The 20,982-nt window shown below is 50.8% G+C and overlaps 1 protein-coding gene across 10 annotated transcripts in view; it reads right to left on the bottom strand.

The window, feature by feature from the left end:
• RBFOX3 (RNA binding fox-1 homolog 3) overlaps positions 1-20,982 on the bottom strand; it is a 452,038-nt gene that overhangs the window by 190,368 nt on the left and 240,688 nt on the right. For all 10 annotated transcript variants that reach the window (XM_033438666.2, XM_049701580.1, XM_033438665.2 and 7 more), the window contains exon 3: positions 17,484-17,591. The gene's annotated coding sequence lies outside the window, so the exon portion shown is untranslated. The remainder of the gene's footprint in view (positions 1-17,483; positions 17,592-20,982) is intronic.

Below are 20,982 nucleotides of genomic sequence, written 5' to 3' on the forward strand. Positions count from 1 at the left end.
AAAGGGATGGAGAGGAGCATAGAACGTTCTCAAAAACAAGATCTTATGTCTCCCCTGCAGATTAGTGGAGACGCAAGCACCAGTTGTGTTGACCACTCAGCATTGAGATCCTGCGGCCTTGTCTACCCTCAGCAGCCATCGAAGAAGCCAAACACTCAAGCCCCCAGTAACAACCCCCCTCCTTTACCCTTAGCCGTCCAGAGTGAGGCCTCCAAAAGCAGCCCTGTCTTTTCTGTTGAACCCACAGTTCACTGTCTCCTTTCTTTCCAGGCTGGTGACAGCCGATGGGCTGCTCTTTTCCACGTGAGGTTGGAACCCCTGGTCCAACTTCCTGGCTCAGGGGACAGGTCTCCAGGACCTCACCTTTTGGAGTCACCTTTAAAGCTGCTTCTAGCACTCAAAGCTACCTCTCTGCTCTTAGCCTCTGGTTCGGAGCTTCCCCCAGAAAGTGGTGTATTTTATCTTCATGTGTCAGGATTTATATAAAAAGGGGATAGTTCAACTCTAAATGTAATGAGTTGGAAGAACAGCTCTCTGGTGGCTTTCTCTAGTGAACACGGCATCAATAACATTGATTGCTAAAAATAACTAATAACGCGGGGCTAGGGGTGGCCAGGGACTGCTCCAACCCCGCCCCTGAAAGGGATACGAGGAAAGCCAGCTCTTGCCTCTGAACACAGGCTCCTCCAACAGCTGAGTGCCTGGTAGTGTTCAGCCAGAAGAAGGAGAAGAAAAAGCCCAGTGGGTGCTGACGGGGGGAGGGACGGCAGGACCTTCTAAGCCTTGGAGGTCCGGCAGGGGATGAGCCTTGGTTTCCACACCTGGAAAGTGGAGATTCATGACTCTTCTTGCTGTGCCAGCATCATAGGTTTCTTGAGGGGATGCAATTACATGGCCCTTGTGCGGGTCTTAGCCTCCTGCCTGGCACATGGGGAACAGTTCCATACATGCTTGAGGTTGCAATGCTTATTCTCGATACAGTCAAGGGAGGGACTCCAGGCACAAGCAATTAGTAAGTGGAGTCTGAGATTGAGACAAATGACCCTCAGTAGGGGCCTTCTGTGGTCAGGCCCAAGGGAAATAAATGGTTTTTAGGATTAAGGGTCACCCAACTCAGAGAAGCTATAGTGTTTGACAAGGCAGATGGACAAGCATAGATTATGTGCATCTCATTTACCTCCAGAGGCTTCTTCTCTGGGTTTGACAACTACTGGAGGGAAATGCTCCGCCACACATGCAAAATCAATTCCTGCACGCCCTCAGCTCTGGTCACTCTGCCCTTGACAATGCTGGCTGGCTTCTCCCAGCAACGGGCAGCGTGCTTGAATAGGTATCTATGCCGGGGTGAGGGGGGGCTCTTCAGCTGGTGGGTCAGCTCAGCCTGTGTGGCTTCCTGCCTTTCTAGAAGGATTCACTTGCTTGACCTCTCCTCATGCTTCTCACCCCTATCCTGGGATTTAGGAGAGGAAATGCAAATAAAAGGTGAGGTGTTAAGGGCTGAGGGAGTGAAGGACCGCAATAAAACGTTAGCCTTCAGTTAAGGAAGAGAGCTATTTGGCTGGCCCCAAACAAGTCTAAGTTAATAGAGATGAAATAATGTTTTTTAAAATTAATAGCATAAACGTCAGCTCTGATGGCTGGGGTACTAAAGCATATGGTCGCTGGAGCACTCTTTTTGAGGTTATTTTCTGTCTCATATTTGCCTTGGGTATGTGGAAAGACCTACGGCTCTCTCTGGAATGCCTCATTTTGGATTCTGGGGTAACTTCATCAGTTGAGTTGGAGTGTGAGAGATGGGAAAGTTGTTGTGGAGTTGCATTCAGTTAGCTCGTCCACATGGATTTGTAATTAAATATAAGAGGTATTTGCAGCACTTTGCTTCAAGTGTGGGAATTTATTGAAGTATCTTGCAAATGCTCCTGGTCGGGGATACTCCTCCTCTGAGCAGTATCATTAGCCAACACCCTCGAATCCAATAGTCCCTTATTGCATTAGCATCAGGCCCTGCAGGGCTCTGGAATGGCTCACTGCCTGGAAAGCAGGACCAAACACCGAATTATCTCTGAAGTCTCCCTTGATTTCTGTTCTCAGGGACAGGCAGCAGTGTAGGAGAGTCCCTGTACTCATGGAGCACAGAGGGAACACAGCCCTTTCCCCTGACCACTTCCAGAACTTTTCTGGATGGCCCCATGTGGCTCCTCCACATTCAGTGGGAAGAGAGGGAACTGTCTTTGCAGGCTGGAGCTGCATGTGACGGTCTGATGTAAAAGTTTTACCATGGAGCAAAACCTTGAATTTCACAATGCTCAGTCTTGCTACTGGGCTGGAGACATGGGTTTGACCATAACCAGCTCCCACAACCTAATGAGATTTTGCAACTTAGAAACCCCAAAGCCAGACCCTGGAGCCCCAACTCCAACTTTGCCCAATGCCTAGTTCTGAGGCTTTCGTGGGTGATCACTGTTTCGGGGTTACTCTAAATTGTTATGAACCTTCAGTCATCATTGCAAAGTAAGAGGGGGTTTGTTTTAAAGTCAAAGGAAGCCACGGACTCCAAGGACACCAGGACACATCAGAGGACAGGACTTAACGAGCATCTACAGGTGGTGACTGGGAGAGAGGCAAGATGAAGACGATCAGGGTGTACCCTTCACAGAGCCAGAAAGTATGGTGGGACCACTCACACCTCCAGTGCAGCATTTATCACACTGCATCTTGATTGCCCTGCCCCACTACCCTGAAAGCAACCAGAGGACCCGAGCCTGGCCCTGAATTGTACCAGTAGCACTGGCACATAGAAGGTTCTCAATAAATACTGTAGGAATTAAAATGTTAGTCTATAATGATAATATATCTATGCTCACGCTTATACTTGGCACTGTACACACAAACACACACACACCATGTACTGCCCCTAGAGGTGTTCAGTGCTTCAGAGGGTAACACTGGGCTTCTCTCACTGGATAATGAGAGAACAGCAGTATGCCGAATGCTTAGAACAGATCTTTTTGCTTTCTTTCCTCCGCTCAGTTCTGCCACCAGAGACCTCTGACTATTGTATTCTGATTCCACCAATGTGAAGCCGCATTTGGGGTGGGGGGAGAAATCGCCTGCTCCCTTTATATTAGGCAAATAAGAAGCAAATAGACTTCATTTTGGAATCTGGCCTTTCTTTTGGGAGTTGGTATAAAAGATAATTCCTCTCTGAAAGCCTTCCTTTGGCTTTATGGGGTTTTAGATTTTCCCTCGTCCTTGATCCCCACCCCTGAAAAGAGGCCCCTGAAGCATTTGCTTGGCTGGAACATCAGAGATGCAGGTCTCAGGAGCCTCTTCTCTTTTACGATGCTGCTATTATTAATGCCTTACATTTACATTACATTCCACAGTTTTCTAAAGCCACTTAAAGGTATTGCCTCATTTAAACCTTCCAACAACCCTGTAAGGTTGGCAGGGAAGGTCCCACCATCTCCATCTAATGGGTAAGGAAACTGAGAGCCTGGGGAGATAGTGACTCACACAAGGTCACATAGGGATCAGCATCAATTGTCCCAGTTCCTTATCTGCTGCTCACGCCAAGACACTCTTTGTTTCATTAACCTGCTGCTTCAGGGGGATGATGAATAAGCCAGAGGGCTACTCTGTAGCAATGGTGTGGTCCCCAGATGAGCCAGAGGGATGAGATGAGACACATGGGGAGGGCTGTTAGGGAGGTTATCCTCATTAGAATTTCAGCCTCAGCACTGATTCAGGATGGGGAACTGAATCAGGGATGAGAGAGAGAGCCCTCAGCTTGCATGGAGTTGGCTAGAACTTGGGAGGCAATGACACTGTCTCACATATGGTTATCCATCCAGCTGCCAGGACAGGTAAGTATTTATATTGCAGGCCACTAGTGTCTCCAACTGTGACTACATGGCTGCCTCATACAGTTAGAAAAGCACAGCCAACTGAACTAGCTTTCTACTCCCCTTCAATGGGTCACTGCTTTTCCCTAAGTTTCTCCACATTTGAAACCCCTCGGCAGAATTTTGGACTGGAGGGCCATCTAGAAGATTAGAATAGGCACACCTGTCATCAAATCCCGGCATCAGATAGCTGTACCCTAATTCTGTAGATGCCTTCACTTCCCAGAGAAACAAGGAAAGACACGGAGTGTGAGAGAACAAGAGTTCAGCACCACGGACAGCGACGCAAAGGGGCCTCGGGCTGCCAGCCACCTCCCGAGCTCCAGGTTGGGGGCTGGTGACGCGGCCTCCGCTCATCTCTGTCCCATGCCTAGAAGCACATGGCACTCATTTATCACCTGGAAACAGCAGACAGTGCTTATAAAGGCTCATGTCACCACTGATCTGCCTTCAACAAATCTGAAACACGATTGCTTGTCGCTTGTTTTAATTCATTTCCCCACCAGCCCTCTGTTTGAATAACTTCCTAAAGTTTTGTTCATCAGGAGGAAGAGGTTCTTCCCTGGAGGTAGGTAGACTAAGATTTGCTATGAAATAGATCAATACTCAGTACAAACAGCCTGATTTTCTACTGGATAATGATGTGTGTAAGCTTTGCTCAGAGCCCAGTTCACCTTTCCAACCTCACTTGTTCCATGTCAGAGGCTCCACATGAGAGAGAATGGTCACTACGGGACATGCTCAGATTGGGGGATCTTCTTGGAGGCTACAGTTTTACCTGACACCGGTGGCTGGGGCCCGTGAGACGTGCAGTATGCAGATAAATTCTGCCGTGTGTGTGCCGCAGGGTCTCAAATGCTAGAAATGCATTTGGAGGAAATCCTGCCTGCCCACAGCAGATTTTCCAGATCCTGGCAACTGGAGCATGTTAAGGATGAGATACAGCTGCCAGGTCTGATTTCTAAAATCAAGATTTGTTTTGTGGGGAGGGCAGGAGGAAAAACTTAATGCACAGCCTGGCAAGGTGAGGGAAGGAGGATGCCTGCCGCCTTGGCCACTTTGTACATTTTGAGTGGGAGCCAATTATTTTCCAGCTTGGGGAAGGGGGAGGGGCTTCCATGAAAATCTGGGATAAGCATTGCCTGACTTCAAAGTCAAAACTGTGGGGTCTGACTAAGGTACGGTGCTGAGCGAAGGATCAGAAGTTGTTGGTTTACGTTTTGTGCTATTTGTTCTTCCCTGAGTTTTCAGCCATCCTGCCACTTCACTTGGTTTCCTGACCTGCCCACCCTCAGCCTTCCCCACTGCACACCACGCTATGTCCATCCCATAGGGGACACGTGGGCCAAGCAGGTGCCCAGGGCATGGCTCGGGGAGTGGTCTGGCACCTATGCCCACCCCGGCCGAGAGTGATGGAGATTGTGTGAGAATGGCTAGTGTGTCCATGTGTGAGTGGGTGACAGTGCTTTACGAGAGTGCTGGGAAGTGTGGGATGCATGGGCAGGTTTGGGGGTATCCGTCTGTCTGTGGCAGGGCAATGAGAAAGTGCAGCTGTTTGTAAATAATGCCTTTTTTTTTTTTTTTTTTTTTTTTTTTGCGGTACGCAGGCCTCTCACTGTTGTGGCCTCTCCCGCTGTGGAGCACAGGCTCCAGACGTGCAGGCTCAGCGGCCATGGCTCACGAGCCCAGCCGCTCCGCGGCACGTGGGATTCTCCCGGACCGGGTCACGAACCCGCGTCCCCTGCATCGGCAGGCGGACTCTCAACCACTGCGCCACCAGGGAAGCCCAATAATGCCTAATTAATGAGGTTTCACATAATAGATGTGCCAGCATCGTTCCCAGTAGTGATGGCCATCTCTATTCTTCCACTTTTCAGTTACAGCTTGTGAGGGTCGGGGGGGTCTGGGGTGGGGGAGTTGAGTGAGAAGGGGTTAGAGGAAGGCAGAGGCAGAAATGAGGTGAATAGGAGGAACTTTCGTTGCATTTAATATCAATTCATGTTGCAGACTGCTGACACAGCCAGATTCCACAGCTCAGAATTTATGGGGCTCCCTAGTGCACAGACTCAAAAAGAAAATACAAAAGAACTTTTAAAAAAATGACCTGCCATCAGCAAAAAAAGTTAAAAAGTTTTAACCCCCCCAAAAGGTACCAACATCACCACACACACACACACACACACACACACAATCTGATTTTGATTTTCTCATTTGGTTTAGGGCATTTAGTCTCATTATGTAATAATCACATCATTTGCCAGAGTCATGCCATGTTTCATTACTTTATGGCAGACTTTATATTAGATATATACCCCAAAATGATTAGTATAATGAGAATGTCAGGAAAAGGAATACACTGAAGAAAGGGCACAGTCTCCTGACCTGGAGGAGAGTGGTCCTCCATCTGTCCCCTCCCCAGGGAGCTGGGCTCCTGGGAAAGTGCTGGATGGAAGATTCCATGCCCAGACTGAGCCTCATGCTTCTTCCGCAGCCACTTTGCCATGGCTCTCTCACTCCTCCTTTCTCCTCCACCACCAGCTGTGGTTCTTCCCCCCGATCTTGGCCAGCGTCTCCATTTCTGTGTTTGCTCATTTTCCTAAAGTGCCCTCCGAAGTCCACTGCCTTTCTTCTCTGGGCATGCACAGAGTTCCCTTTTCTCCCCTGAGCAGCCATGCTTGGGTCCCAGGCTTCCCGACCTGGAGGACTAGAGTCACACCAGAGCCAAATGCGAATGGCTTCCAGCAGATCTCCGACACCCTGGACTCTCTCTCGGGGACTCCGTGGCTGCACCTTCCACAGCTGCCGTGGGATCCCATTGCCAGCTCATCCCTGGCCAAGGTGTCCTCCACCATCCCGGAGCTGTCCCCTTTGAGGTAAAGGGAAGATGGAATCCATCTCTCCAGGGCCATGTGACCTCCGGGAGCCATCCCCGTGGCATCACTGAGACCTTTCCTAATTATCTCCAGCAGCCCCAGGGGGTTCTTGGGAACAGGCTGGGCTATGGCCTCCATGAGAAACAGTGATTGATGTAGGACAAACACATGGAAATCTGGTGGAGCTGTCATCTGTCATGGTGCTGGCCACAGAGCAAGGTGGCCATATGACACAATGGAATGTGTCTTTTCCAGGATGGGGGATCGGGCCTGAGTTATGTTTTATTTACAGCAGGCAGGGCTGGCCACACTGACCCGTGTGTAGATTCTGGCCCACCTGGGGTAGCCTTCAAAAAGCTGAGCCTTTGGAATCAGCGACCACAGAAGCTGACAGGGTGATTCAGTGGCCCGGGACGCTTCCTTCCACCCACTCTTCAGAATTCTGGACAGAGTTCTGGACAGACAAGCAGAAAAGCCCATTTGTCCTACTATATACAATGGTCACACCGAAAAAACAAACAAACAATAAGCATACAAATTACAAAGCAAAGCACGTGCCCAGGAAGGCGTAATGGGTGTTATCATCCCATTCCGGCAGCTTCTCCTGGCGGAGAGCTCGCCACAAGCAGATATAAAATGCATCTGAGTTAGGTCACTTGAGTCAGCAGTGCTGGAGCAAAACGACAGTAGGAGGAAGATGTGGGCAGGCTAAGGCAGTCTGGGAACGTGGAAAACGTCTTCTAGGAGTGGACAGTACACCATGGGCAGTACACCACTGAGTGACACCGTGGAGAAAAGGAACTGTGTCTGCATTTCCCCAGCACCAAAAACATGCTGGGCACTGTGCGCATGTGGGCTGGGGGGACAAAAACGAGTTTGAACAAAATCTGTGTCCAGTTGCTCCCACCCGGGTGGAGAAGACAGGTCAGGAGCCACGGGGTTGTTTCATGATGGGTGAGCACGGAGCCACAGTGACACCTGCAAAGCAGGGAGAAGGGAGGGCGAGTGCCAGGATGGCTTCATGGAGGAGGTGATGTTTGGGTTCAATATCAGAGGACAAGGGGTCTTTGAGGGAGAGAAGGGCATTCCAGGCAAAGGCACAGAGGACAAGCCAACGTTTCATTTGACAGCCAGGGTCGAGAAGATTGTGTCATCCCCAAGTCAGTCCTTGGTGAACATGGCACATCTACAGGGCAAGCCTGGGAGGTATGGAGACCCACCTCTTCTTGTCTCCGCCCCACACTTACACACCCTGAGTATGAGGTGTGCGGGGATGCGGGGGTCGGAGTGGAAGAGGGTGGAGGTCTTCCATGGGGGCTGTAGCACCACACCATCTGATGCAATTGACCTTAATGGCAGGAGAGACAGGAGTAAACAGCCTGTCCTGGTGGTGCGGATCGATCAGAGGCGGGGTGGCTGCATTTGAGCACCAGCATCTGCTGACGGCCAGGCTCAGAGGCAGGAGGGCAATGCCTGTAATCGGAGAGTTTTGTCTGGATTCAGCATTGTTGAAGTGCTCCCAGCAGCATATGCAGCTGGACTCGGGGAGACGGGGTAGACATAGGAAATGGCCTAATAAATAAGAGGCCGGGTGCAGGGTCCAGGTGGCTGCCACGCAGAGATGCTGAAGAGAGCAGGATGTGTCATTGGGGAGCCATTCCCTGACACAAACTCGGCGGGACAGAGCAATGGCTCACCTGGGTGCGATGCTGGTCAGGGTCAGGCCCTCTTATGGGATGAATTATGTCCCTCAAATTCATACAGTGAAGGTCTAACCCCCAGCTCCTCAAAATTCAAATGTATTGGGCTTCCCTGGTGGCACAGTGGTTGAGAGTCCGCCTGCCGATGCAGGGGACACGGGTTCGTGCCCCAGTCCGGGAAGATCCCACATGCCGCGGAGTGACTGGGCCCGTGAGCCATGACCACTGAGCCTGCGCGTCCGGAGCCTGTGCTCCGCAACGGGAGAGGCCACAACAGTGAGAGGCCCGCGTACTGCAAAAGAAAAAAAAAAATTCAAATGTATTTGGAGAGAGGGTCTTTAGAGAGGTGATTAAGTTAAATGATGGCATTAGGATGGGCCTTAGTCCAATGTGAGTGGTGTCCTTATAAGACGAGGATACAGACATGCACAGAGAGGTGACCGTGTGAAAATACAGAGATGAGATGGCCATCTGCAAGCCTGCAGATGTCCAGCTTCCAGATCTATGAGGAAATATTCAACAGATGTCTGTTGTTTAAGCCTCCCAGTCTGTGGTACTTGGTTATGGCAGCCCCAGCGGACTGACACAGGCCCTGTCAGCTCAGTACTGCTCTGGGAGCACCAAGAATCCAGTAGAGATGGGGAATCAGAAAGAAAAATGGGGACTTCCCTGGTGGTCCAGTGGTTAAGACTCAGCGCTTCCACGGCAGGGGGCGTGGGTTCAATCCCTGGTTGGGGAACTAAGATCCCGCATGCTGTGTGGCGTGGCAAAAATAAAAAAAAGAAAAAGAAAAATGGGTGACATCACTCTAAAATGGGTGACATCACTCTAAAATGGGTGACATCACTCTAAAATGGGAGATAGGATCCTGCTAAATTGCAGCTCTGAGTTCCAACAAAAATATCTTTTGTTTCTTAATAAAAGTGAAACTAATTACATTTATATTTTGGGCAAAAATTCTGGGGGAGGGGAGAATCCACCTGTAGGTAAAATGAGGCTAAAACATAGATACAGAAAAATCTACCGAACAGAGTCATTTATGGATGAGACGATCAGGACAGTGGGAGCTCTGCCTGGACCGGTGGAGAAAGCACTTCAGATAAAGCGTGTGTTGTTATTGTTGTCGTGTAATTATTATTCTTTTGCGTGGTGATTAACCTCTCAAGGTGTCTTAGACTCCAAACCAGTGTTTTTAGGCTCTGAGGGAAATACCAGGAACCCCCTTTGACTCAAAGCCAGAGACCCTGGTGATTTAAGGGGGAAGTGATATTGGTTTTTTTTGTTTCCAGAAAAGATAAATAGGCCTCAGGAGAGAACTGACATTTCAGAAGTTTCCAACTTACGTGGCTACATTTATAGACAAAATCCCACACAGAAGACTCACGCATGTTGGGGTGAAGCATGGTCCCTATTTCCTGCAGTTACATTTGGGGAACAAATGCTTTCTTCCTCACCATCAGCTCCCGAAATCCTGTGCCCACCAGACCACACCTTCCCGGCCCCTGCCCATAGGTAGTTTGAACACATGCCCCAACCAGTTGGTTCCAGCTGGAAGACACTCTCTCTCCAGGGTGGACCTGGGAGAACCCTGAGGGAGCACTCTGGGTCCCAGCCCCAAGATCCAGTTCGCATTATGTCAGGACCCATGGATGTGCTCTAAGCCTTTCAATCACTCTGGCCCTTCTGATTCCCCAACTCATCCGTCTCGGCTGTACCTGGACTTGGAATCTAGCTGAGCGAGCAGTTAATAGAAGACAATGTCCCAGGGTGACATATGGCCTCATAAGCCTCGTGCAAAGTGGGGGCAGGGGAGACTGCCTCCATTGGGTACATTTTTTCAAGACCTAGAGACTTAAAAACGCTCCCCAAACAGACGGGTGAAGACGGTCTCCTTCACAAGGCTTCAGCCCGCCATCTAAAGGCCTTTCTTCTGCAGACTGATTTCACAGGCCTGTGTTTGTGTGTGTGTGTTTGTCCTTATGTGTAGGAAGGGAGGTAGAGGAGAACCTCTACTGGCAAGTGTTTCCAAGTCAATTTAGTTCCCATCTCGCCAAGACAGATGAATAGAAATGCACACCAGCAGAGAGCAGAGGGACTCACAACGGCCAAGCGGTGGGAACAACCCCAGTGTCCATCGATGGATGAATGGATAAATATAATGTGGATAAACACAATGGAATCTTACTCAGCCTTAAAAAGGAAGGAAATTCTGACGCATGCTACAACATGGATGAACCTTGAGGACATTATGCTTGGTGAAAGAAATCAGACACAAAAGGTCAAATATGGTACGATTCCACGTATATGAGGTCCCTAGAATAGTCATGTTCATAGAGACTGCAGGTAGGATGGTGGGTGCCAGGGGCTGGGGTCGGGGGATGGGAGTTAGTGTTTAATGGGAATAGAGTTCCAGTTGTGCAAGATGAAAAAGTCCTGGAGATGGATGGTGGTGATGGCTGCACAACAACGTGAATGTACTTAATGTCACTGAACTGTTCATGTAAAAATGGTTAAAATGGTAAATTTTGTTCTGTGTATTTTACAACAATTAAAAATAAATTTTAGGGCTTCCCTGGTGGCGCAGTGTTTGAGAGTCCACCTGCCGAGGCAGGGGACGCGGGTTCGTGCCCCAGTCCGGGAAGATCCCACATGCTGTGGAGCGGATGGGCCCGTGAGCCATGGCCGCTGAGCGTGCGCGTCCGGAGCCTGTGCTCCACAATGGGAGAAGCCACAGCAGTGAGAGGCCCGCGTACCGCAAAAAATAAATAAATAAATAAATAAATAAATTTAAAAAAGATTTGTGCGTACACTGAGCTCTCACCGTGTGCCAGGCACTGTCCTCGTTCCTTCATATACAATAAGTACCTCTTTTATCCTGTCAACAGTTCTTCTAGAAAGATGGTATTAACCCATTTTATAGACAAGAAACTGAGGTATAGAGATTAAATAAATTGCCCAAGGTCACTGGCTAATAAGAGACAGAGCAAGGGTTCAAACAGGGTGTTTCTAGTACCCGGCAGGCACTCCATAAACAGGCGCTGAAAGAACGAGTGAGTGAATGAATTATGTCAAACCCCAGACTGTTACACTGTTGAACTTGCCCTGGTTTCTCAAGTTTTTGTTTTTAGGGGAGAGGGAGGGAGAGGGTTGTTGGTAGTTGGGGCACCTTTAAAATAAAGTAACTCTAAACATATATATATTTTAACAATAAGAGAGATCATTTAGTTTACTACATGCCAAGTATTGTGCTATAGAGCTAAGCTATCCTTACATATGGTCTAATTTCATCATCAGATTAAACCTATGAAGTTTTTTTAAAAAATTTCCTTCATTTAATATATGTGAAAATTAAGACTATAGGAGAATGGTAACCAACGTATAGTCATGTAAGCAGTGACTGGCAAAACCTTAATTTTGGCTTAATTTTGTATAACTACAGCTAAATTATGCTGATCTTTTCTTATAAGTTTTCATATGTTCATACCTAAAACGATAAATATTAATCAAAAATAGACCTGAGTGAGGGGTTTTACTTTGGGACTATGGAAATGTTTTAGAACTAAATAGAGGTGATGGCTGCACTACATTGTGAGTGTCCTACATGCAGCTAAATTGTTCATTTTAAGATGGTTAATTTTATGTTATGTGAATTTCAACCCAATATACTATTTAAAAATACATATATGATATATATCCATAAATATAAATAAATAAATAAATACATATATAGCCTGAAATTGAATACAAATATACCAGAAGTATGTCTGCTGGTGGTTCATTTGGTATATGGTTGAATAAACACAAAACTGCCCCCTATGGGCACCACTCTCCCATGGCTAGGCCTTGCTCTCTTCTGAATGGTCTAGAGGAAGTGGCGAGCCTGGGGGCATGGCCTGCAGCTGGACTTGTCAGGGCAAAGATGCTCTTAGGGGAGCTTACAACGTCACTTCATAGATGGTGACACCACCATGGACCGCCCCCCACCCCCGCCCTCCATGCTAAGCCTGTGGACACTAGCCTGCAGGCTGGGGATTTGGGGCTTTCAAACCTGGTTTTATTAAAAGTCCCTAAGCATTTTCTCTTCAGAGGCTTGTCTGTCTCATTAAATAATAAGTCACGTGGGCTGGGAGCACTGACCTGCCTCACCTCATCAACATCCATTTCCCTTTATCTTTTAGAGAGAAATGATAATTTATTCCTCAGTAATGGTTGCTGGGAGCAGACCACCTGATAAACAGATGTGATTAATAATGAATTAAATTAACATCACCTTTCAGCCGACAGTGGGGAAAAGCTTCCAGAATCTGTGTGTAGGTGCACATGTGCATGTGCATGAGTGTACGCATGTGTGAGCGTGCACACATATGTGTACGTGCGTAAGCACGTGTTGTGTGCATGTGTGTGAGCCCGTGTGCATGTGCATGAGTGGGTGCACATGTACATGTGTACGTGTGTATGCATATGCACTGCTAGTGTGTGTTCACATCCACACACACATTCTGTGGACCTGAGAAGGACATCCATGAATGAAGGGACATGGATGGGAAGCCAGATGTGGCACCCTCCGTGCAGTCCGGTGTGAATGGGTATTTGATATGTTGTAGCTGCAATAATACCCTGGAGAAGCCCATTTCTCAAAGACGCTCTTTGGAGGGTATGTTTGCAGACACCTTTACAATGTGAATAATCATCTCCTAATTCCTGTTTGGAAAATTAATCTTCTGCTTTCTTAAAGTGTGGTGCAGGGTTTTAGAAATAGGGTCAGTGGCTAAAGCCTGTTTTAGTCTTTGTAAACCCACCTGAGGAGATTGGTTAAGGAAATTAGGGTACTTCTATACAGTGAAATAATACTCAATCATTAAAAATGAGGTGGCTATCAGCCTAGAAAGAAGTTCCCGAAAATACTGTCAAGTAACAACAACAATGACAACAAAACCCAGTTACAAAACAATGACTATAGGGTGAAATAAATTTGCAAGCTCTATGTTTGCAAACTATCTGGAAGATAACAAAACACTGAGGTGTAAACAGTGGTTGTTTCTGACAGTTGGATTGTGGGTATGTGCTCTTCCTTCGTTTTTCTTGTCTGTATTTTCTACAACAAACATCTATTGCTTATGTAATAATGAAAAGGTACTAAGAGATTGTTTTAATTTGAAAAGAAAAGAAACGATCCCACTGAAGGTCTTTAGACCCTGACAGCCCCAGGGGAGGAAGGTGAAAGTGTTTTTGGAAGCAAAGACACGGGAGACAACCAGAGAGCCAGCACTCTTAGCTCCCACTCTGTGAACCTTCGAAGGTGCTGGTGGCTCTCGCAATGAGGTCACCCTGAAGGCGAATCGTGTTCTCAGAGTGGGATGTGCTCACACCCACTAGTGTCTGTGGGAGAACCAAATCCCTCACCCTTTCATCTGGTTCCTGCCTCACACCGTTTCTCTTGATAGGTGACATACTCATTCCTAGGACACTGAGAGAGTCCCCTGAATTGGGGACCAGGCACCGGCCCAAGGTGGCCCCCACCGTCAGCCAGTGCCTGCTCAGCAGGGCCGCCCTCCGCCCACCCAGGGGCCTGAGGCACAGTCAGGGCAGGAGGCACTGCTCTGGTGGTTTTTGACCAATCATCGACTCCCCCCGCACTGCCCCACTGCCCAATGGCTGGGGGCTCAGTTCCTGGAAACAAGGCAGACAAAGCACTCAGCCTCTGACCTCACCCACTCACCTTCAGGAGCACAGGGACCCCTGTGAAATTAATTCATACCTCCACCTGTCCGGTCCCAACGGGAGGACCAGGTGGACAGGAGTGCTAGTCACTGAAAGTACCACTTTTACTCTGATGGTAAGTGAAAGTGACGCCATGCCTCAAAGGTCCTGCGTGGGATTCAGGAGAGCTGCCTCCACACTTGGCTGAGGGCCTTGGGGCAAGTTATGGGTCTTTCAGACCCCAATCTCCTTCTTGGTCATAAAAGGAGGGAGTTGGACAAGAAGATCCCCGGCTCCCTCCCCGCTCAGACATTTGACAGCAACTGGACCACAGCAACACCCTCTTCCTACTTCCTTCATATTTCAGGATTAGGAATAGATTTCTGAGAAAGAAACTCCTTGCCAGCTTGGAGCGTGTCTCTCCCCCTTGCACACACACACACACCCCCCCCCAGTGCCACAGCACAACTCCATGAAAGGCCTCCAGTGTTGACTCCAAACCAAGGACACAGCAAACTCCAGTGACAACGCCCTCACTCAGCTCCCCAAACACTGGGGCTCCTACCCCGGGGACCCCACTCTGTCTTGCACGAACCGCTGCCCAAGGAGGCCAGTCTGGGGCCGACACGCCCACAGTCAGACAGATGTGTTCCTCCCAAGGCAGTTCATGGCCAAACCACTTCCGCATGGCACACAATGAGTGAGGGATCAGAAGACCCAGAAAATGTGAGTCCCAGTCCCAGCCCCTCACTTACTAGCCCGCAGGGTCCTCATCTGCGGTGGGGGGTGACGGTTCTGATGGGGCTGGGTGAGGCTCAACCATGGCAGCTGATGTAACCATGCAGTCGCAAGACTTGTCAGCACGATGCTCTGAACTGGCCTCTCAGGAGAGGCGGAGTGTCCGCCTCCCCACCAGGCCCCTTCCCGTGGGTGAACCAGCCTGCTCTGTCCCTTGACCAGGTGCTGCGGGTCCCAGAGCACGGGATGGCGGCAGGGAGGCCTGGCCCAGCCCTGCTGTGATGCCTTTCACAGGGGGAAGGGACCGTGGACCAGCAGTTTGCTCCTACCTCTGATTTATTATTATTTTTTCCTTTCCACCCACCCCCAAACAGAAACAGATGAGAAACCCTAAAAAATGCCACAAAACGAACAGAAAGGCCAAGGAGATGCAGAGCTGCTCCGACAGGGATGCTCTTTGGTTACAGAAAGACTTTCTGCTTTCCCGGCGCCTCTCTCTCCTAACGAAAGTCCTGTGCCCTTGTCTGCCTGCTCTGGACAGAACATAATTGAAACAGGCTGGGTGGCCACCCCTCCAGCAGGCCTCCGAATTGCCAGAGGGAGGAAGCGTTTGGAAAAGACGCCCGTCAGCGCTTTCTGCCTCCTGGCCCGTCTTCCTCCCACTCAGCCTGCGTGGGCCAGGCAGGCAGCAGGGCGAGCGGCACAGCTCTGAGCTAGACAGACTCCTGAAAGGGCAGGGAGCCTCTGCTGGGCCATTTTTCAGACTTTAATTCCACTGAGTGAAGCTTCAAAAGGCTTTCCGCTCAGTCCAAATTCCCTCACTGCCTTGGGCGAACGCTGTCCTCCGAGGAGACGGGCCAGCTGACCGTCTGGAGGTCTGCAGGAGACACCAACATTAGGCTGGGTAGTCCCGTTGTACAGAAGCAGCGACACCCACGGCTCAGCTTTATTCCCAACTGACGAAACCGACGGAGTCAAACAACAAGGTGCAAAGCTTTCTGACGCAGCAGGTTGCTGTGGCCATACACGTAGGAGCTGGTGGCAGTGACCTCCCCGCGCCCTGCTCCAAACCCGAAGGAGGACAGATTCTAGGAGTGTCCCTTACAGCACGATGTTGAGAACAAACAAGGCAGGGACTGAACTGTTCCCAGCTCCAGGCCCTCAGTAGCGTTCGCTGATAACCTCCAGCCCAGGACGCCAGTAGCCAGCACACACCTGATGCTCTCGAATTTCAGCTGTGGGCAGACCCTGGGTACACCCGTCCTTGGACAGCTACCCTGTGTCCTCCCTGCTCTGTTTCCTGGGAGTCCATCCTCCCCATACAAATGTTTCTAACTCAGGCTGAACTGTTCTTGCCTCAGACCCCAGGAGTTGGGGACAAGACCAGGAGGGAGGGATCTGGCTCAGTAACTATCCTGAGGGCCTCGTCCCCTTTCTTTTCCACGTATCGATGAGTCGGCATAGAAGGCCAGGAGCAGAATGATGGGGAAGGGGTGCAGGTAGGAGAGGAGGCAGGGAAGCCAAGGACGCCCTCCCTCTCCGTCTCCTCCTAGATGCCCGGAGGCCACACCTAAGCCCCCTCCTCTGCCCCATGCGGATGGCAGCCTTTCCCACCAGGGCCCCCTCCATCCCAGCTCCGTGGAAACCTGGGAGCACTTCTCCACGTTGGTCCTCAGACCGGCCAGTTGCGCACTGGGCCTCTGTAGGGGAGCAGGAAACTGGGGTGAAGGGAACCCCATGCCCTGTCCGGGCTCGGCAGCCACGGCTCTCGGAGAGTCTGGGAGAGATTTTGGCCCCAGGCCCTCTTTTATATTTATTAACCCACTTTCTCTCTTGGCCTTCGGAGCAACGAGGAAACCTCAGCCAAGGCTATTAATAGGCCGAAGCCGTCCCAGGGGAGAACAATGAGCGCAGACCTACAGAACAGGCGCCAAGCATCATAGTTTCCCCAGTTGCCTAAATATAGGTTGTAGCCGCACCGGGGCCCTGACCGTGGTCTGTCCATTGCCACCCAGCCCTGCTCCCCGGGCAGAGCTTCCCGTCACCTGTGCCAGACCAGGCCCTGCCTGGAAAGGAGCTGCTGCCACCCACGTGTCCACCCCAGGTCAGACCTGGTGGGTGCCGCTAAGGAAGTGGGGGAGGGGTCCACAAAATGACATGCAGTATAAATGATGCCTGTAAACAGCGTTTAATAAAAAGGCGGTGAGGGAATTTATGGGCAACCCAAGGATCGTTAAAATTATTTATCTACTTACCTCCCTTGCTGGCTGATCAGTCTATTAATTATCTATCATACAGTCGCTGATTTGCATCTCAGTGAAAGGACAGGATGAGGGCAGGTGAAAAACACAGAGGGGTCCGGGAACCAAGTGGTGGGGACAGGTGTGGACCCTCCTCTCTACTGACCACAGCTCCCCAGCGGACACCCCTCCAGGCCACATTGCCGCCCATGGCTGTGCCCCCCACCCTTAGCCCCCCAGGCCTCCGAGATGCTCTGGGTTTGAGAACCAGGTCAGGTGGAGCAGAATGTATGCCGGAAGACGGCATTACAGGAAGGGGGCACGCACCTGTTTGCAGATGGGCAGCTCCTGGGAGAGGGTCCCAGCCGAAGGGGCCTGCAGACTAGCTCGAGGGAAACGTGGGCAGAATCTTCCTCGGGCGGATCTGACTTAACCCTGCATTGAAAAGAGAAAACATGAGAACAAAACCATTTCAATCTCTGAATATCTGGAGTGCATCAGACACACGCTCTCCCGTGCTCTTGATTAAAAATATCACAGGACAGAGTGTCATGGGAACCGCATCCTTTGAACACGGTGAGGAGAAAACATTAGGCTGGGGGGAGTTATAACAGGGAGTTATAATGAGGCGTCCCCGCTTACCACCTCAAGGCAGCAGATGCTCCCAGCTATGCGGCTCCCCTGTAGTGAGACTCACCATAATGGATGGGTCCCTGGAATGCGAGGAGATGGGGGCAATAGGCCATGGGGTCTGGCTGGCAATGGGCAGACTGATGGTAGCATGGCCCATGTCACCCATTCCCAACTCAGGCCCCAACTCTTTGCTCAGGTCAACAGAGCTGGGTTGGGGATAAATTATCAGCATCACCCCATTACCAGTTGGGGTTCCCCAGCACCAGGCTAGATTCCAGGTGTGTGGGGCTGACCAGGGGCTGCAGCTGGTGCTGACCTTGCAGTTTATCTAGACATTTAACCTCTCTCGTCAAAACCTATAGGGCTCGCCACAACCAGCTTTGGGAGCCAATTCCTTGAAACAAATATCTTTTCTCCCTTCCTTCCTTTCCTCCTCCCTCCCTCCCTTCCTTCATTCCTTCCTTCCTACCTCTCTCTACATGATATCTACCATCTATCTATAGCTACAAGATATATCTTCACGTAGCTGTAGATAGATACATACATGCATATGTACGTAGATAGATACATAGATCATATTGATTCCATTTTTCTGGAGAACGCTGTCTGATTCAGGTTCTTTATCTTGCACTGCAAGAGATTGACCCTGTCCCCTCACAGAACCAGAAATGTCACTGCCTCTGCCCCCATGCTCCACCCAGCAAGCAGTTCCCACTCTCAGGGAAGGAGCTGTGCCCCTGCAGTGACATCGAAGCAGGAGGGAGAAGGAGGCAGCGAGGGTCTAGCCGTCTGCTTGGGAACGAGCCAGGAACGACCTGGCCCTCGTGAGTCTCTGAAGTGACACCCCAGCCCCAGCCCCTGCTTCTGCTGGGGCCTCAAAATCCATCCCTGCCGTCAGAGCCAGGCTCCCTGCATTTGCAGGACAGTCGTCTCCATGCCCCCCTCCTCTGTGCATCCACCCAGCTGCCCTCTCTTCCCCTGCCTGACGATGGCTGCTCAATTCTGATGATGTATCAATAACTGCAAAGCAAAATGCCACAGTTAGCAGCGCTACTGTACTGTAACTAATCGTTTTTGGAATCGATTCGCAGGGTTGAGTGTGCGCAGCGAGGTGGGCCCACGTCCCCAAGGCCGCTGCAGCCCCCGGGAATTAGGCACACCAGGAAAAGTCCCAAGAGACAAAGAAGCGGGGCGGGAAAGGAAGGGAAGAAGGAGACCAGGAAAAAAGCAGCTTTTTCAAAAGATGAGAACTGGAGATTCTCAGCTGTAATACAGAGAACAAGGGGAGGCAAGCTGGACCCCGACTCGGGGCTGAGTGAGGACGTGGAGGGCGACAGAATCCTTCCTGGGATGGGGACAGACCCCCTACCCCCAACCCCCGGTCCCACGCAGCCCACAAACCTCAGGCCTGGAAACTCCTCCAAGCATATGAAGACCTCAGGGGTCCCTGGGGCTCATGTACTTAAAAGATTTCATTGCCTTAATAAACTGTGTTGTCGCCTCTGCCAGGTCAATCTTGGGCCGAGCACAGGAGAGGACTCGGGGGGTGCTCTGGGGCTGCTTCAGCCTCCCCGGGGAGGGGAGATCGGGCAGGAGGGAAGGACAGGGGCTCAGGCAGGGCCATATCTCTGATCATCAAGACTCTCAGAACCTTCTTCCTGCTGTAACACGTGAACCCTTCCTGAGATCCTAGAGGGAAACTGAGGCACGGAACCCTTGAAGAGCTCCTCAGCCCCAACCGCTCAAGGCGCACAACTTGCATATTGGCACGTCTTGGACTCAGGTGAGCCCAGGGAACCTGGAGCCTGGAGCCTGGCTTGTGACTGCCACACTGTGCTTGCTCTTGCTACAGTGGCTGCTGGGTGACTCGGTTTCCCATCTGCGATGTGAGCTCGCAGCAGTTAAAACAGCTGCCCCCTCTTGCACACACCCCCTGCCCCACCCCCCCAGGGCAGGACCATCAAAGGAGGCGGGACAAGTGGGGCCACATAACAGGGGCTAGTTTAGGAAAGTGCCAGAGAGGGGACAGGGACCTCTGTGCACTTCCTGAGCACGAGTCCCAGGATGGAGCATTAGTGGGTCCACTCATTCATTTAGCCATGACACCCTGGTCCTGTTTACCTTACCTCTTCCCACCCCAGATCCCCAGCAAATTCCCAGGCTGGACCCCAGGGGCTCAGGTCAGAGCTGGGCTGTCTGGGTGTGGAAGGGGCAGAGAGCCCCAGGCAGGGGGTCCTGACAGTGGAAAATGGGAAAGGTCCAGTGACACCCTCAGAGCAGCGAGGGAGGGAGGGCGTGGCGTCTAGTCTCTTCCTGCAGATAAAGTGCCAAGGCGAGGGCAACTTGGCCTGAGGTCTGCTGTTTACTTCACTTGCCCAGAGACTCTGCTTCCCACTGGCAATCCCTGGGGGCCCGTGTGGCTGCAGCATGTCCCCTGGAGAAGGGGGTGCTTGAGCCCAGGTCTTGAGCCACAAGATGCTCCTTGGACTAGCGGACACCCCTGCCAATTCTCCTACCTCTGGGAGCTACCCTGAGGCCAAATGTAAACATCTCCAGACCTCTGTTCATCCTCGCCTGCATCTCCACCCCTCTCCCGGGATTGCTTTGAGGGTCCGAGGGTCTGTAGTCCGGCCTGCCCGGGCCTGAAGGCTCAGCAGCCAAAGAGACTTAGAGGGCAGGGAGGGGTCAAGGCCCTACACAGGCTGCTCAGCGTTTTGGCCAGGGAGGTCAGGGGTCATGATCACTCCTGAAGTGGGGTGCAGGCATTGGGGGCCTAACAAGGAGTCCAGACATTGGCAAATGGTTTTCTTAATTTTTTTTAATAAGTAGAACAGTTTCAGGTTTTGCCTTAAATCTTTCCGGGGTACAGACTGCTTTCCCAAGTGGGAGAGTAGAGGGTGGAGTAATCCACAGTTCCCCAGGAGTATGCAGAACCCCAAGCCTGCCAATAAACAGGAAAGGTGCGCAAGAATTGGGAGATTCAGAGTAAAGTAAGCTGCCACCTCAGCTCTCATGTGGACAAAAGGAGACGCGACTAGCAATCTCAGTGAGGGTGGAGGAGACGGCTGGGGGAGCACAGGCAGGTCCAGACTGTTGGAGAGCTGTGGGCGGGATCTGGAACATTCTAAGACCAGCCACTCACAGACCACTCACAGGTACCATCTCCAGTGCAAGAGGAGATGGGCACAGAGAC

The sequence above is a fragment of the Orcinus orca genome, chromosome 19 (genome assembly GCF_937001465.1).
Source record: "Orcinus orca chromosome 19, mOrcOrc1.1, whole genome shotgun sequence".
Lineage (NCBI taxonomy): Eukaryota > Metazoa > Chordata > Mammalia > Artiodactyla > Delphinidae > Orcinus > Orcinus orca.